The following is a 20,269-nucleotide window of genomic DNA, read 5'->3' as shown; positions in this document are numbered from 1 at the left end:
CAAAACGCACTGACAGATACAGGGGGGGGGTTGTCTCCATAGACTGTATAAAAACATGGACGTAGTGTCAGTGACGTCACCCATAGACTCCTGAAGAGCGGTTTTGAAGCTCAAAGTGTGCAGAGCAGGCCGTCGCCATCTTGGCAGCGCGTCACCATGCGACTCGGATAATCAAAAATGGGTAAAAAGGCGGGAGCTGGTTGCTGAAGCCACGCCCACCTAGCGCGACAGCATTGTCAGCAGCAGCAATCCACCTGTCACTAAAGTGGCCACGCCCTTAATTATGCAGAACTTTAAGGCTTAATATAATTTAAACAGATGAGTTATAAAAAAATTCACCCCCCTCACAGTTGTCATGAAGGGCAACATTAGCTATATAGACCAAAATAATTTTTTGAACCAGGCTGTAAACATGTTTTCTTCTGCAGTAAAGTTGCGCATTTTAACATGGGGAGTCTATGGGACTGACTCCCTTTTGCAGTCAGCCTCAAGTGGCCAGTCGATGAATTACAGTTTAAGTCACTTCCTTGTTGGCTTCACGAGAGAGAGCGTGAGGCTGCCGGGGCGGGTTGGGGCGGGTCATTAAAAACAAATGAAAATAAAAAAATCTATGTATGTTGCGTGCAATTCCCTATAGCCTATATTAAATAAGGCGTTATTTTACTGATAAATGTCGAGAGCGCATTATTGTAGCACGAAAGCATATTAATACAATGCGTAAGCGGAAATCTCTCCATTCACGCGCAGAATTTTTTTTGCTCTTGCACAAAACCGGACGCGCACGCTCAAATACACACTGTGCTCGTCCGAAAACATTACGCGCACTTAAAACGTGTCTAAATAGTTAGAACTATTTAGATATGGGTCATATGCACTATTCCCTAAACCTGTACTTAAGAAATGGAGACCAAATATAACTTTTAATTAATTATGAAATAATTAATTAATAATTAATATGAAATTTTCATATTTGCCATAACATTTCTACATTATATTCTATGGGTTTAATGCATTTGCAGACAATATAATTACATGTAACTAATAATGCGCTCTCGACATTTGTCAGTAAAATAAAGCCATATATTTTCATATTTTATTAGGTTCTTTGATAAGGTTACAATACGAAGGTCTACTTACAACTTGTGTGATGTCCCCGCGGGTCGGGGCGGGTAAAGAAACCCCGCCCTCTCCATGTAATCTGATGGGCCGTGGGACAAACTAAATAATTAAATTTAACTTAAATATTTTGTTTTCAAACATGTTTTATGTTATTTGATGTAGATTTGATCACGCTGATGTAAGTTAGGGTGTTTGTTCTTAAAATAAGTTTGGTTTTAGTTAGTTATGTGACGCTATAAAAGCGGGAGTGTAGCGTATCAGACCTGAACCAGACAAATTAAAGATTCGATCAGGAACATGGTTGAAACATGAGGAGCTGAATTCCTCAGAAAGGCAACAGGATGTTGTAAATCAATTCCTAGTGCAACAAGTCAGAAGCAAGTCCACTAACCAACCAACTCTTTCACAGAACAGCTTTCAACAGTAACACGATTAGAACAATTATTGACAATTTCAATTCGGAAAAGAGATTGTCAAATTTGGGGCAAGTAATCAAGATTGATGGTCAAAGAGATGCACACCCTGACCATCACATGTAAACCCATGAGAGTAAACAAGATCGTTGGATTGACTTCCCCCACCTAGCAGAACCCTAAAGGGACCTCTTAACCTCTGGTCTCCACAGAACATCCTTATGTCGAAGAAAAGTGTCTTTTACAGATGAACACAAAAAGACTTCTAAAGGAATATCAGTCCAATGCTTAACTCCATATCATTTATGAAACCCACACATTTGGCTATCATGTTTGTAATCGCTTATTGTGTATGTCTTTTTAATTACTATTGAATAGCTTAAGTATTCATATTCATGTTTAGTATGTGTGTGTTCGAATCTTCTTGCTTGAAACGTTTCTGACCATCAGTTATTTGTCAAATGTATCATATTCTTATCATAGGAATCATGTCCAAAATTATACCCCGCAAGAGCGGGAAAATTCGGACCACGTGATTGATAAGATAACATATGATTTATGAATGGGTAGGACAAAAATCGCAACACCCCGAGCAAAGACAATATCTAATTGGTCAAGACAACATTTGAGGTGTGGCCAAAAGGCAGGTTTAAATACTCAGGACACCATCAAATTTGGCTTTTCAGCTGCTGCTTTTAGTCATCACTTTTAGTGTTCTTCGAGCGCTGTTCCAGCGTGCTTCGGCCTGCACGCCTGCCGCTACTTAGCCACAATGAGAAGAAACACCACCTAGTCTCGTCAAACTTTGCTTCTATTCTTTTACTTTAGTTTATTTTCTTTTCCGTTTGAGAGTTTAGTGTTCTGAGTTAAGTTTTGTAATGCCGTGTCTCCGAGTCTGACCTCGCGTGCCCGTCTGAAACTTCAACCAGCCCACAACTCCGCATTGTCAGCCTACACCCAACCACGGGCTTCCCAAGACGTCACTTCAACGACTACTGAACTTCCAGCCAATCAGCAACCTCGGGAAACCCCCGACAACAAAGGGAACCCCTTTACACAGTCATCACAAGTAATGTACTTCCAGACTCTGATCTGTACTGGTGTTATCTAATATAATTTTAACCTCATTGATGAACTCAATGCGAGGGTTAATTAAGTGACTGATGGTTGTTCATGTCTATGCAATTTCACGTATTGCTGTAAACTTGGGATTTCACATTTTCATTCTCTTAAACTCATTCTTTCCTAACTTTCTATCCTCCTGCAACTTGCGTGAATGTATGAGTGTGTGTGCTTATGTGTTAGATAAGTTTATATGTCTTAGATTTATCTAATAAAGGCTCATTCATATTGAAAAGAGAAGTACAGTAGGTGGCCATCCAAAACATTGGTTTTACCGCCGCTCGTACCGCCGCCGCTGCGTCTGTAAAATGCATTTGGAGCTTTTGACCGCTGAGTGGCGCTTTAATCACAAGTTTTCAAACAAGCGCATCAAAGCACATTTTCGCGAATAGACGTCAGCTTTGCCTCACCGTTTTGTTATATTAGACTGCAGTTGGGGAAAATGAAAGGAAAACACTTTAGGCTAGTTAAAATATTTAATATTCACAGATGAAAGTTTAGTCCCTTATGAAGATATGTGCGTTTCTTAGAACGAATTCAAGCAGGATAAATGTCAAGCCTATGAGCCTGTGCTTATATTTTCTCTACACCACATTTTAGATTTGACACATTTAAATAGTGTGCAGTATTATTTATATAATATGAATTGTGTGTTATAATATTCAAAAGAAATTGTGGTTTACTTTGCATCGGAGCATTAAGAGTGGTAGCCTATTGTGAGCTAGGCTTGCGTATTAAAATATAAATTATTTTCTTTATTTAAGTAAAACGTGAGGGACTGTATAATTTCGCTCCCATTATTTAGGCCTAATTAAAAAAAGAAATGAATAAATTAAACCTGCACGATTTAGCTAAATCACTGAAACTCTAAAGAATGGACTGATTAATAAAACCGTCCTCATGATTAAACTCAAGTCATTATAATCAACAAAATACACACGATGTAAAAAAGAGCTTCATTAATTGACAACTTCAGTGATTTTTAAATGGAGTCTTCTTTACTTGCTTTCATATAATTTAAGTAAAGTAAAAATAAATAAATAAATGAAATAAATAAATTGCAGCCACATTTTACAGAATATTGTACAAACCTACATTTAAATGCGGCTGCAATTTATTTATTTCATTTATTTATTTATTTATTTTTACTTTACTTAAATTATATGAAATTTATTCATTTATTCTTATTTGTCTACATTTTATCTTAATTACAAATCTTGTTTGGTTTTATTTTGGATAATTGCATGTAAAAAAATATACTTTGTAATGCATAACCTATGCAAAATGTGAATTATTATTCATATTCAAGTGTTTGTGCAAAAATTATTAATGCGCATGCATGACGGAGGCGCCCTCTCGATCACGTGATTTCCCCAATAATAATGAAATAACTGAAAATCTGGGTGTCTCACATACATGAGAAATATATCTACAGAAAGCTTGAAATGTCTTTTAAACGAATCAATTCAAAACGAAAGCATTATGTAATCTAGTAAGGTTGTATTTCTGTTTAAAGGCGCGTTCATGTGGAGAGAGCCAGCACTGTGAATTTCATCTTGCAGCCGACAAGAAAACATTTGTTTATTAATAAATAATTAAAATGCCTCCTTTTTCACAATTATTGGGCTACTTCTGCCTGTGCTTTGTGGCAAACTTAATGCATGTTCTTGAGCGCGGAATATATTAAGGCTCATTATGGATTATAGATGTAAATTTAATATAAACCTGCGATTAGTTGAATAATGACAAATGAACGACTAGAAAAATCTTACGTGGGAGGCAGATCTATTAAATACCCTCTAGACATATCTGTTAAAGTTTTTAAAGCATTTTATACGCGTTTGTATAAATTCTTCTTTTAGAACGGTCTGTAACGGAAAGATGCCTTAATGATTTTCCCTCTGAAACACAAAAACGAAAATTTAAATAAAATTGATATTTTATGTTTTGAGAATGGCCAACCCTTCTCTGCAGATATTGTGCTTCTGGTTTGTGCATTTTAAATCACATAAAGTCTACAAAATATAATGTCTCCTAAAACTCTGGTGTTTTTGTCACCTATAAAACATAGACGGATACTTTACTGATGTCTGGACTCTGTTTGGGATTTAGAAAAACTTAAAGAGATGGTTTAATATAGGCCTATTGTTTATGAATAGGCTACATTCTGTGAAAATTTATATTTCACACTTTAAAATAATATTGTATGGACGCAACAAAATAAAACAGCCGATGCTCCACTCAGGGCTCGTAGTTGTGATTGGGCTCAACCCTCCCCCGCGCGTTTGAGACACGCTGCCGAGCAGAGTATGAGCGGAGCGGATTTTTTAAAAGTCGGAGCGCCGTGGTTTTCACTCGCTCCAGCACCGCTCCAACACGAGTACAAGTCATGCCAACAGCCCGTAATATAACTGCATATTTAGCAAGAATTCACATGATAAACATATTTAGCTATAGCTTGATACAGATGTATCTCTCCGATCAGAAGATTATAATGACGGCAATAGTCGAGCATTACAGGCTAGTTCTCAAGGAATTTGTCTTCCTTTTACTGATTATTTTCGGGTTAAAGCGTGATTTAAACAGATACAGCACATTCACTCGTAATCGCTGTCGCAATAATGCATTCAAACAAATGTAACCTTACAGTACTTCATCTGTATCTGATTTTGAATGAGCAGAAATCTGTAAGAAATGCATCGATCTGTAGATAAAATAACCGAAAATGTACTGTTATTTTCAATACAAACAAAATTTGCACAGCAGAAAGCAGCAATTTTAATGCTGACAATGTTATTAGTTTGGCGTTTGGTAGGAAAAAAAGTTTGCACACAATAGCCTAATCCCCTTTGAAACGGTCCTGTAATTTTATTTATTTATTTATTTTATTTTATTTTATTTTATTTTATTTTATTTTATTTTATTTTTATAGGCTACATTATGAAAATAACATTTCAACTTTATCCACGTTGCGAGTGCGGAGCAGTGTTTCTGGTATCAGTGAGGGTGGAGCGGATTGATTATTAAATGCTCGAGCGCGGAGGGGAAATTGTAAGATTGCATGATGGGCTAGTATTAAAAATAAATAAATAAAATAAAATAGAGGTCTTTCCAGCATTAAGGTAATAACGTTACTGCTTTTTATTAATCATCTTGTCTCAGTTATAAATTTGACTGGTAAATGATAAAGAATTATATTAAAACTTGTCTTGAACAATTTCTTTGTCATTTGAATATTGATTTTTTTAAGTAGGGAGGCAAAAAAAAAAAAAAATCGATTTAAATCGTAAAACGGATTTTTTTGTGAAAAACATCGGGGATTTTTTTAGGCTATAAGGCCTATCGCCCAGCCCTAATGCAACAGTTTGCATCTTTTTATTTTATTTTATTTTATTTTATTTTATTTTATTTTATTTTATTTTATTTTATTTTATTATTTTATTTTATTTTATTTTTTTATTTTTTTTTGAGTTAAGGCACTTCCTCTGAAATACTAGCCCATCATGCAATCATACAATTTATAAATAAATAAATATAACTATAAATATAACTAATAAACTTTATTGCGCTATACAGTAGTCAACATTTGAAGTGGATCAAACCTTTCTTTAAAGTTGTCCTAAAACCTGTTCTGCAAGTTTGATACCCTCATAAGGCACTGTCCATGTGAAAGAGCAAGAAATTCACACCTTTATCTCGACCCCCACAAGCTATACAGAACTACCCCCCAGCCCCCTCCAGCTGAACTGAACTCGGTCTGTTTGTTGGCTGTGAGGAACTGTGTGTTGTCATGTTACTGGATTGAAACATGCCTGCATGCACTCACAGCAGCCCTACTCTTTTTATTCATTATTTTCTCGCAGCCCATATTATTATTTTCACTAGAACAAAATAATAACAAATTATCAATTGATAATTAATCATTATTTTTTGCGAAAATCATGTTATTTCTGAACGTAGGCGTTTGGTTAAGGCTTTAAAACCAAGCGGAATCCTCCGTAAGCTGCTCCCGCTTCACAGCGCGTGACTCGCGCTCACTGACCCAGCTTCACCGTCCACGGTTTGATTTTACAAAATCAGTTTGAGCGAATACAACTCATTTTGATCATGAGCGCAACATTTAGCAATACACGAAAAAATTCAGTCTACCTGAAGGAAGAAGTATTTCATTGAGCTAATGCTGTTAAATAGAGATTAAAAAAAATTAAAAAAAAAACCTAGTGTAGGCTATTCTTAAACTTGGATCTCATTATATTGAAGTAAAAATCCAAACACCAGAAGCAACCTACACTCTCAGTGTTCTTTCATTGAAAAGTATGCATTTTATTTATTCACAGGCTGTATGGTTGAAATAGTAATATTTTAGTTGAAAACTTTAAGTACCATTGTGTAAAAAAATAAATGTGGTCATGAATCATAGAAACGTTTTCATAGACCTTCAGTAGTCATGCTTTAAAATCCCATGCCATTTGTAATTGTACTGTATTTTCACCTCCTAAATTACTACCCCAACTCTATAATGGTAAAATTTATTCAGGCCAATGGCGTTTTTTATGACATTATTTATTTTTATTTTTAGAATAATTGTATTCTACATAAATGGGTGAATCAAAACAAATATAACTTTTTAACTGCAGGCAGATATAGGCCTATATTATTGTACATTACAAATATTTGGATCGTCCCTAATTCTGTCCCTTATTTTATTAAAGAATAAATACTTATTTTCTTCAAGAATAAACATTACAAATAAATAATAAAAGGAAGAACCTCTATTAGCCCTTATTTGTAGGTTGTAGGAGATATGCGAGCGATTAATAGATTTAAAAAAAAGAAAAACGAATGGTTTCAGAAAATGAATACAGCTCATAAAAATTCTATGATGAAAAAGTCATGCTAACTTATTAATTCATAGAAATAATTTAAGCAATTAAAACCTTTTTTTATACTAGATTCAACTTGAATTTCAATACTATTAAACTGACTTTAAAATCTCAAGAAGTTTATGTTGAAACGGTAAAATGTCACAGTGCATGTTAAATAGTCTAAATGAACTTGTATCTTATATAGTATCTGAAGACCTTGATTGCATGTTAGCATAAAACTAACAATATATTTTGATTTTTTTTCTTTCTTTTTTTTTTTTTTTTTTTTTTTTTTTTTTTTTTATGAACAATTCCTGTATAAAATGTGACAGCAACCTTTATATCAAACATTTTGACCTGAATCACAGCTGAGCATCGCAGGAGGCAGATCTGAAGTTATATTTGTTTTGTTCACGAAGTGAATGTGATGCACAAAGTCATTTTTAAATGCAATGGAAAAATAAAGCTGGATAAAAACATACACGAAAACACGCTAAAAAATAAATTACGTTTGTGAGAGTTGCATTTTATTACATTCAGAAATAATAACGGCAGGCCTAATAATGCTATAGGCCAACAGGATATTTTTAGTTCCCTTCACTTTACAACAAATCCTTTAAATTCAACAAATTTATCAGAACAGAACAAGAATTACAAATATATAATTCTAATGGATAAATATAATTGCAGTATATAATAATATAGGCTTATAAACAAAATAAATAAATAATAATAATTAAAAATAATTTAAAGCGATACATAAGGTAAGGTTGGGCTTATCTCTCTCATTCCGGACAAATCCAAACATGTTGCCATGAAGCTAAGCTCTTATTCATTAGGTAAAACAGGCTTTGGATTTCACACATGTTTCAGTATCGACGGAAAAAAAAATCATAATGAGCAAAAATATGCCAAAGTGGACCGCTGCTGGCACCGCATGGCTCGGTGTTTCCACTGAATATGTGCGAGTGAGGCACCAGCGCGATCAAAGTTACAGTTTTTGGTCAAACAGTAAAGGCATAATTCAAAAATGCAAAGTGTTAGCAATTTGAAAAGTCAAGAATAATAACCAGAGTGAATAAGAATTATTTGTAAATGCTGGACCGTTCTCATTTCGCTCTGCAAATGGAACCTGAAGGTTATTATAATTTTTTTTTCTTTTTTCTTTTTTTTTTTTTTTACCAAGAATGAACCGAAATGAAAACATTTAGCTTTTAATCCATATATATATATATATATATATATATATATATATATATATATATACAGTACAGGTCAAAAGTTTGGAAACATTACTATTTTTAATGTTTTTGAAAGAAGTTTCTTCTGCTCATCAAGCCTGCATTTATTTGATCAAAAATACAGAAAAAAATGTAATATTGTGATATATTATTACAATTTAAAATAATTGTTTTTAAATTTATTATACTTTATCATTTATTTCTGTGATGAAAAGCTGAATTTTTTTAGGATCATTATCACATGATCCTTTAGAAATCATTCTAATATGATGATTCATTATCAAAGTTGGAAACAGATCTGCTGCTTAATATTTTTTCAGAACATGTGATACTTTTTTAGGATACTTTGATAAATAAAGAGTAAAAAAAAAAAAAAAAAAAAAAAAAAAAAAAAAAAAGAAGCTATGTTTTTAAAATATAAATATTTTGTAATGACAATATACACTACTGGGCCCGGTTCCCCGATAACGCTCACTCTTAGCGCGCTAAGAAGACTCGAAAGATATCTCTTACCAAAGTTGTTTATGTTCCTAAGTGTGTTCCCCGAAGTGTCCCTTTGGAAGCTTCTTATCACGCTGCCTCTTACGTTCGACGTTACAAAGGCGCTGTCCCAAGGGAAGGTGCTGAATAAGTTGGCATCGATTGCTCAGGAATCGATTTTCAACTTCACGCGAAGGGGCATTACGGCGTTAAGAAAGTCAACACGCTCTATGCAAATGAAACATTCCTCAAATTATCCCAGTAACATTTATTTTAACATAGTTTATGTTATTCGTAAAATATAGACTATTAATTAAATTATCAAATTGTCAGTAATATGTTCACACTATATGTTGTGACGGGAAGACGAACCGGGTATCCCTCGCTAATCATCCACCCTCCTTATCCCGTTGTGCCACTTGTGCCGCTACTTGACATGGGTTTAACGACTCCTAAAAATGATGTAATACACTTTTATATTAATGGTAAGGTACTTTACAATCAGTATTCCCCGGATGTAATCCCCGGCATGGTGCAGAAGGGCGTTGGTGAGAGTGTGGACGCACCTCCACACCGAGGTCTTGCTTAGGCCGTAGCCCTCTCCCACGACCTCGATGAAGCTCCCTGTAGCAAAAAACCTTAGCGCTGCAAGCAGCTGGACTTCAGGGCTTAAAGCAAAATTCCGCCGCGTTAGCCTGGCAAGCGCAGGTCTGAGAAGGTCCAGCAGCTCCATAATGAGTTGTCTTGGGAGGCAATTTTTTTTTAATCTATAGCGCGTCAGGCAAAATGTCAAAAGGGCTTAAGTTTTGCCGAATAAAAAAAAAATTGACATGGACTAAACGGCTCCGCGGCCGGCGCCGTCTTTGATTCAATACAAAGACACGTTGAATCGCTGCCATAATTGGTCGCTTACTGGACACCACCATGCTTACCCACTTATAGATCTTAGCCATTTAGAGCCAAATTGCTTGCCAGATTTTAATTATCAAAAATGATTGCCAATTAAAACGCTTTAATGACATTACGAAATAGCCTAGGCTAATTACCACCATATTAGTTCTGATACCAAATAAAGTCAACTTCATAAATAGGCCTGCATCCATTGCGAACATATTTTATTATTAGTCTTAAAATGTCCATAACATAAAATCATTGTTGAGCCACAACATTGTCAACATACCATAGTTTGACTTGTTCTGCGCTGCGCTGATTTCTAAAGACTGCTACAGTGGCGGCGACTAGCGTCTTGAGCTCAAACAACGCTAAGAGAGAGCTTACGAATGGTCCAGACCAACCTTACGGAAGTGTGACTTACAAAAGATATACTTAGCGTACGAACGTGTCGGGAATCGTGCCATAACATTAAGAGAGAGGTTAAGGAATAGGTTAAGAACTACTTAGCGATAAGAACGTTTTGGGGAACCGGGCCCTGGTCAGTAATTTGGGGTCAGTAATTTTTTTTCTTTATTTTTTTAAATAAAATCAATACTTTTATTCAGCAAGGATGTGTTAAATTGATAAAAAGTGATAGTGAAGAAAATATATTATTAGAATATATATTATTAGAATTTTTTTTTTATTTTGAATAAATGCAGTTCTTTTTAACTTTTTATTCATCAAATATATTAGACAGCAGAACTGTTTCCAGCACTCATAATAATCAGAATATTTAGAATGATTTCTAAATGATCATGTGATAGACTGGATGTTACATGTGACACTGAAGGCTGGAGTAATGATGCTGAAAATTCAGCTTTGCATCACAGGAATATTGTTTTTTTTAAAGTATATTCAAATAGAAAACTATTATTTTAAGTTGTAATAATATTTCACAATATTACTGTTTTTTCTGTATTTTTGATCAAATAAATGCAGGCTTGATGAGCAGAAGAGACTTCTTTCAAAAACATTAAAAATAGTAATGTTTCCAAACTTTTGACCTGTACTGTATATGTATGTATGTATGTATGTATGTATGTAATGACTGTTTAAAAACAATAGCATGCATAAGAGCCTTTGTGTAAAGGTCTTTCATTAAATTTTTGATGAGTAGACTGTAGCCTAAGACTATCCTTTTTTAATGGCTTTTAAGGATGTTATAATGTATATTATAATGTTATTGTTGTTTGACGTCTTCCTGACATTTTACAATTACATTCAGTTCGCAATCCGTCCCTTTGGCGGTAGTTTCGCGAATGATTTTAACACCCGACTGACTTGCAGTTAACGCCGCGGCCCTACCTACTGTATCTTGTGTTTTGTGCTTACAAGTTAATGTCTTAAACTGCCGATCTTGTTACTGTGCTAATTAATAGTGTTTTCACTATTCTTTGGATATTCATATCCATTGCAGAGTTGATGTTATACGGCTCGTTCAATGAATCGTTGGCCGTCTCTGTGATCAGCCGTGAAACAGTGATTCTGTCCAAATTCCCTTTAAAATCTTAAATGATTCCCTTGGAGCTAAATTGACCTGTTTCCCTTACAGGAGTGTGACGTCATGATTGACAGCTGAGACTGACAGCTTCTCTGAGCGAAGTGAGGCACCAACTGACTTTTTTGGGATCTTCAGGAAGTGGTTGGAGTTATATTTACCTTATTTTAACACAAGCCTCTTATAAGAAAAATCAGCAGACAAAAATTGGATAAGTCAGGCTAATTTAAAAAAGGGTCAGGGGCGTGTGTTTGCGATTGTCTCTGCATGAGTGTGTGCGGGTCTTGACCCACTTCGCTCTCTACTGCGCAGACTCTGGTCTCAAATCAGCCGCACTCTATTGGAACAATGACGGCTTCACTTTTCTTCAATGGAAGTGAATGAAGTTGTGCGTCCATCTTTTTTTTTACAGTCTATGGTTTGCACCAACTTAGATGCACTGACAAATAAAGCTGAATGCAGCACTGACATCATTTTATATAGGCTATATATTTCTTTTTTTCTATTTATATTCATGTAGCCAAATGTTTGTCCATTTAATATCAGTTTATTCATGTTCAAGGATAAAGATTTCAGATTAGCCTATATCAATATCTATCTATCTATCTATCTATCTATCTATCTATCTATCTATCTATCTATCTATCTATCTATCTATCTATCTATCTATCTATCTATCTATCTATATGTGTGTGTGTGTGTGTGTGTGTACATACACACACACAAAGAGAGAGAGAGAGAGAGAGAGATTTGGTCAGTGGTAACACTGTAAATGTGTAGCATTGGTTTTAGCCTGATGCTAACTTCACTCACCTTCCGTATTTTTTCAAAGCTCTTTCTTCCGTTTATCTTGTAGTTGAGGAGTTGAAGCTTTTGCCAGTAGATTCGGATATAAACAGGATATAAAAGTGAGATTGTTTAAGTGTTTCTATTTAAAGACCTTAAACACTGATCTGATGGGATTCTTATTCCGTGCTGAAATGAGTTTCTGCGATCAGAAGCTACTCAACCTTCACTTTCTGTTTCATGTAGACTCCACCCCATATCTCCGATTTTTGAAAGAAAACTACCATTTAAAATGGTACAGCTCCAATACAAATGCATTTGTGGATATGAAAAAAATATCAAGGTGACATTGATTCAATGTTGAAATTCCATCAGAATCATCATTTTGCTTGAGGTTTAAAATTCAATGCTAAATAACATTGGATAAATGTTGACAATTCAATGCTTTTCAGTGTTGAAAAGACAGATATTGAATCAATGTTAATTTTTGGTCTGTATTTCCCCCGTGGTGGAATTTAGACTGTCAATAGTCTGAGAATAGTCGGACGGCATCGAAAGATAAAGAGCTGAATTATTTTTGACAATTGGAGGCTTTTTTTCCGGTAATTTCTACAGACAGGTAAGAAATGATCTTTAATGAACTATTCTTACAGTCTGTTAAGAAATTGATCATATTTTCGTGCCGCGAAAATTTGGCCTCTGCCATATTTGGCAGAGTTGGTTATCCTCATACTGTGTAAAACATACGGGAAGAGCAGTATTGGGTCGCGACCGACTGTTAATTTGCAGGTTATCCTCATGATTTATTTGTGGGAAGGAGAATAGATATTTTGCAAAAGATACCTTTTTCATTACTCATTCATAAAAAGCGAATGGTCGCTTTGTGAAAGGCTATCTTTGTTACCTGTTCTCACATTGACTTTTAAATAATTTGAGAGTTGGTACTGTGAAGTCCTTGCAAGGCACTAAAAATAAATAAATAAATAAATTGATACATCGCAATTCTTCTAATTGTCCATGTCCCTTGATCTGGACAGGATGGGTGAAACAGCAGTTTCAGCAAATTGTTTAGTACACATTCAACTATTGGCTAAGTTCACTTGGATTAAGTGAAGTTTTGAAATGAATCTACTCTTGCTTTGTTCTCTCTCAGCTGTGTTAGATCAATGCACTGTTATTTTAAAAGCATTATCAGTCACCAACAAAGCCAAAAGTAGGACAGAACTGTTAATTAGATGGATAACAATGAATAGAGCAGAGATGTGCAACTGTATTTAGATGATTTTGCTGATTTTTTTTTTATTAGGACATTTGAGTAATGTATTGGCTCTGAAAAGTTAAAGGTAACTTTATATTAAAAGTGGGAGCCACAAGAGAATTATAATGATGAATCAATAAATAATATGATGTTAAATAGACGCTTTCAAAGAGAAAGCTTGCATTACATCTTGTCTTTACAAGTATGAAGTTTGTATCTGTTATCCCTGGGGGACAGCCTGAAATGTGATACAGCACCTTTAACTAAAATAACTTGTGCATTGCGAATAATTAGAACAAGATTGAGAGACTATTTTAAACGGCCGTATTCAGCTTATAATAATAAAAAAGAGGAAAATTAATTTATCTTGATTTTGTTTGTCACATTTGGTAGACTATTTACAAGATTTCAGTCTGAAGTTATAATACAAGGCATTATGCTGATGTATTCATAACGATTATAGAAGTATGATATGCTCAGATCAGTCAGAATAGGGTACTGCTCTTTTCTCCATTCTGCAAAGAAGAAATTGCTTGCTCTTTTCCCGCAATGAAGAACTTGCTTTATTAACACAAAACAAGGAACTGCTAAATATTGTTAACTGGATGACACTCCTTAAATTTTGGACAGTTGCACATGATGACTGACCATAGCACAGATTGCTTATATGCAGTTGTGGTTAAAATTTACAATGCGGTTCTCTTAAGTGTTCATTTTATAGAAGAAACCAGACGACTTCTGGGACAGCTGCCAAAGGGCGATACAACATGAAGAAAGAGACATCATGGCTGTGAAGAGAAGAAAAGCACTGGGCTGATAGGCTACACCCCATGTAAGAGGAATCTGACACTTCTGGGAGGGGCTTGAATGGAGAAAGACTGAAAACATTGCAGACACGAAAAATCTGCCATGGAAGGCACACAGGAAGATATCTGCATCCCGAGTCAAAACTCCGATGCCCCAACAGATCCTCCTCACCGAGCAACAGACTGGAAGACACTGCATAAGGAGAAAGACACTTAAACAGCCAAGACATGCTCAACTGATTGATAATATCAGAGACTTTTATCTCTTCCTTCGTGGGCAGGTACTGCATATACAATGATCACTACAGAGACCGCCTCAGATTTTGATTTGTCATATTCATTTGCAACTTGATAATTCACTGTTTTTATAGCAGTTCTTTGTAATCTGTTCAACTAACAACACTGCTTTCTCTTAATAGGCACCAGTCCAACCCTATGAAGGAAGTTAACTGTTTGCTTGATTTAGCATAGAGAGGATTTATTGTGAAATATAAAGAGAGTTTATCTAATAAACAAAAATGTTGCAGGATTCCTTAAAAAAAAAAAAAAAAATAGGGGAGTAGAGGGGGCCAAGATCAAATTATGAATGGTAAAACAATTAAACTGGTCACTCCATCTTGGTTGATAGATATTTCTTAGGGCTAAATTTAAGTTTTAAAATTCCAAACTTGTCAGATCACAAATGCTGTCATACCCAGAGACTGCGGTTACACAGTGTTAGTGTTTTTGGCCATGGATCCAAGATTAGGTGGAGATCTCCAATCTTTAAGAGCAGCTCATGAGCAATAAAACAACTAGTAAAGACAAAACTAAAGTACACAGAATAATTATATCTCAGAAATTAAAATTGGTTCTTTCAATAAATGGCATGCCTAGGCCTAAAAGATTATTTGGACAAAATATAAAAAAAATAGGGTTTTTAAACATAATGTGAAATTCAACCCCATTGTGAGGGACATCTTCCAAATGTTTTAGTCCAACGTTTAGACACTGTTGCAAGGGGAATGCCACAGTGCCTTCGTTGAGTAGCTTCTGTTGTTATCAAATAGATTTTAATCGAGTAGACTTGGTGGTATTCCACCCTAGAAACACACATTCCCCATTCAGTTCACTGTCTGTGGAGGCAGTGACAAAAAGAGATGATGCTCTGGCCAGAGGTGGGTGTGAGAGTGTGTGAGGGATGGTGCAGCAAGGCAGACAAACTGCCATGAACGGCTGTTTCCGAATGTTAAGTGGGCACACAAGGTAGATTATGCCCGATAAAAATGGCTATGGATTCATTTGGCTAATTATCCTGGCTTGGAATATTTTTGTGGCTGAAAGATAAAGTGCCACACCTGCACAGGGTAAAACATGGGAAGGCAGAGCAAGAAGACTTAGTCTGTCCACCCCACACTTAACCTTTTTCCCCTTTCAGGATGTTATGAGGGACTTCATCAAAATTATTCTGTGTTGAATGTATGAAACACATTGAGTGGGCTGAGTGTTTCCCAGGAAGATGTATATTAATGGGTGAAAAGCCTGAATAAAAAGTAATGTTTAAGAAATTATTTGATTATAGTGAGACCTATAAGCAACAAATAGATGTGGTATACATGAGGAATATGGAAAAAAACATATAAATGATATTGACTGAAATTTGAATGATATGGGTTCTAATCTTTTCACCTTTCACTCTACTGGTGGACAGCCCTCAGTCCACGTGATTTTTTTCTTCACAGGTTAATGCAACAAGGATCGACTGGGTGATGAGTAAACATGTGTTGTCCCTAACAAAAGCCTTTTAAGATCTCCTTTCACAGGTAGAGTTCATCTGATATTAAGGATAGTTTACTCCGCTAATCTGGACTGTCCGAGTGACAGCGAGACACATGGCTTCGGTGTTCCCTTAACGTTGTTGAAAGAATGAACGTCCTGAGTTCACACCAGGTGTGCCTTTACTCTGGAAGAGGCAGAAGAGTCCCTAAGGGGGACTAACGCAGAGAATGAGCAAACTCAACTGGTGGCTTAAAAGCCCGCTGTTTGCTCCAACTGATAAAGAGCCTGCTGGAATCAAGGAAAGATTGAGGAGCATAGGAGAGATTGGAAGGAGAATGCCTAAATCTAGGGAGGGGCATTTCAAGCAAAAATACTATTCAAAAATTACTGGGTAGTATTAGATTATTATTCAAAAATCGCACCCTTCCCCAGTATGCACTCATTGGATACACAACCATAAAAGGGAAAGAGATCATTCACGCTTTCAGTCTGTATGTTAACAAACTTGTTTAATTCATTAGGGAATAGGCTATCTAAACTCGAGCCATATAATGATTGTAATGTGCTGAAACATATTAAAATAATTTAACCAAATGAAGGCACTAATAACATAACAGTCCGTCGATCAACATAAACTGCTAATAAGGCTGGGACATTTTAATTTAAAAAATGAGCATTAATAATAATTGAAAACGAAAATCAAATGTTTCCGATTTTGTCTGAAAGCTGTACGTGCGGTAGGTTCACACTCATTCTAGTTGTGTGTATTTACTTTTGGCCAAGCTCGTTTTGTCACAGGTGGGCCACTGCTAGTATTAGATTAAGGAAGTATAGTGAGCCCTTTATTGTTTTCCATATAGATAAATGATGTATTTGAAGATTTGGATAATGGGCTGGGGTTTTCGCTCTTTACTGATGATGGGGCAATCTGGAAAATGGGAAGGAATATTGACTTTATTGTTAAAAAAATTACAGGTGGCTATTGAAATAGTTGAAGAATGGTCATATAAATGAGGTTTTAAATTCTCAGCTGACAAAACAAAGATAATGTTTTTTACAAGGAAAAAAAATTGGATGTGATGTAAAACTAAAATTATATAATCAAGAACTGGAAAGAGTGAAATATTTTAAGTTTTGGGGGATATGTTTTGATGAAAGAGTTGCATGGGCAGTGCATATTCAGAATATAGTGAACAAATGTAAGAAAATTATAAATACAATGAGGTGTTTAGTTGGAAGTGAATGGGGGGCAGATAGGATGGCTTTAAAGGCCATGTATAGTGGTAGATTATGGTTGTGTGGTGTATGGATCAGTAGCAGAAACGTCTCTTAGAAAGTTAGATAATAAACAGCATCAGGTGTTGAGATTATATACAGGAGCAATAATAATAAACTATACTAATTACAGCACTACAGGTTGAAATGGGGGAAATGTTCGGGTTGTTTGTTCGAGTTGTTTGTTCAGATTCATGTTCATCCTTGGCTAGTTTACAATACAGTCACTCGTAAAGTAGACCAGACATTTTAATTGAAATAATGCAAATGTTATTTAGAATTTACAGTGGGGATTACAATTGTATTTTTATGGGTGCCGGCGCATATTGGTGTCCAAAGAAATGAAACTGCTGATAAAGAAGCAAAAAATCAAGAGTATTATTAAGAAAAGAAAGGAAAAGTGTCAAAAACAATGGGATAAGGTGGAAAAAGGTCGGTGGTTTTACAGAATTCAAAGGAGGGAAAAACAGGAGAGATTATATAATAATATCAAAGATGAGATTTGGACACACAAGATTAAATAGTACACTTTTTTAAAATGGGTAAACATGATACGGGAAGGTGTGAATTTTGTGGACAAGAAGAAACAGTGGAACGTTATAATGTACTGTCAAAAATATGAGACTGAAAGAAGGAGTCAAATGCGAAATTTAGAAAAAAATAAAACGCAATTTACACAGAGATTTTTTACAAAATAACTCAAGGATTGAAGGATATAGTTTTATTTTTCAGTACCTTAAAATAACTGATTTGTGGGAGAGAATATAAAAAAAAAAGAAAATGCGGGGAAGGGACTATGTAATTTTGATCCACACTCCATACCAGTTAGTGGTGGAAATACACCATTTTGTTGTTTGTCAACCACCAATAAAATTTCAAGAAGAAGAAGAAGAAGATCTAGGTCAGAGTTCACTTCTGGTTGCTTGATTTTGAAGGAACCAAAGTGAGATTTTCGTTGAAAAAAACAACAACATTGGCAGTCAACAGACAACAGAATCAACAGACTCTAAAAGAACAAATAGGAACAGTTTTTGTACTCAGGTAGGTGGGCATAATGGATGATTCTTCGGATGATGATAATCCAGAAATGGAATTCAATGAAGTACAATATAATAAAAGAAAAAAAGGAAATAACATGGGTGATGAGTTTGAATGTGAACAGATGTGTTCAAGTAAAACGAGGGAGACCGGGCAAAGGGTGATAACAAGTAATGAGGAAAAAGACATAAAAGTCATGATCACATTTGTCAAACAAGCAGAACAGTATATGCATCCTGTTAAATTATCAAAAGCGATAGAAAAAGAAATAGGATCAGTGAAAGGGGCAACATGTCTGAACAATGGAAGAGTTTTGATCAAGTGTAAGGATGAAATTCAGAGAGCAAAAATACTAAAATCACTGGCTGGTGGTAAAATAAGCTGTGCTGAAGTAGGTATGAGGAAGAGTGGGTGATTTCAGGATCATTTTTATAATTGCCAACACATAGGGCATACCCCTGATGTTTGCAAAGGGAAAATGCGGTGTGCAAAATGTGGAGAAGTCAATGAATCAGATAAACTTGTTAAAAAAATGGACAGTATTAGCATGAGCAAAAAAATAAAAAATAATAATAATAATGATGATGTTTTTGATAAAAAAAAAAAAAAAAAAAAAACAGGAATAGGATTAGCACTTTATGCAGATGATGGAGCATTATGGAAGAGAGGACGCAATATTAAAAATGTAGTTAAAGGCATACAGGAGTCAATTAAAACAGTAGAGGAGTGGTCCCTGGACTGGGGTTTAAAGTTTTCAGTTTCAAAAACAAAATACATGTTATTCACTAAAAATAAGAAGATTGAACATTTAGATTTGAAGTTGTATGATCAAACATTGGAAAGAGTACCTGTTTCTAAATACCTTGGTTTATGGTTTGATGAAAAATTAATATGGAAACTGCATATAAGTAAAACTGAATCAAAATGTAGAATGATCATAAATTGCATGCATACGGTTTGTAGTTACAATTGGGGAGCTAGTCGTAAGTGCATTGTTATGTATGTATCAAGCATTGATTCGTTCATGCTTTGACTATGGATGCATTGCATATGGGTCAGCAACCAAATCTTTACTGAAACAATTAGATATCATACAATCCAGAGCATTAAGAATATGTTGTGGGGCAATTAAAACATCCCCTGTAGATGAAATTGGGGTAGAAATGGGGGAGATGCCTCTTTATCTTGTAAGGATAAAATTGACAATGACATATCGGGTGAATCTTCAACAATAAGTAAGTACTCATCTCACTCGTAAAGTACTGGAGGAGTGCTGGGAATATTCGTATGATGGAGGTTGTAGTTTTGGATGGAAGAGTAGAGTATGGGCCAAGGAGTATGGCATGGATAATAAGATCTTCTGTCCTAATGTACCACTCACTGATGCCCCACTATGAACCCTGAACCACTTGTAGATGTGAGCTTACTAGACAAGCCCAAAGCTGAATACATTGGAAAGGAGGTTAATGCTATTTTAAATAATAAATTTTATTCAACATTACATATATATATATATATATATATATATATATATATATATATATATATATATATATATGTATATATACTGTATATAAAAACATATATAAATATATATATATAACCGTATGCATGCAATTTATATATATATATATCTATATATATATATATATATATATATATATATATATATAT

The sequence above is a fragment of the Cyprinus carpio genome, chromosome B3, assembly GCF_018340385.1.
Source record: "Cyprinus carpio isolate SPL01 chromosome B3, ASM1834038v1, whole genome shotgun sequence".
NCBI lineage: Eukaryota > Metazoa > Chordata > Actinopteri > Cypriniformes > Cyprinidae > Cyprinus > Cyprinus carpio.
Note: the sequence above shows the minus strand (reverse complement) of the source record.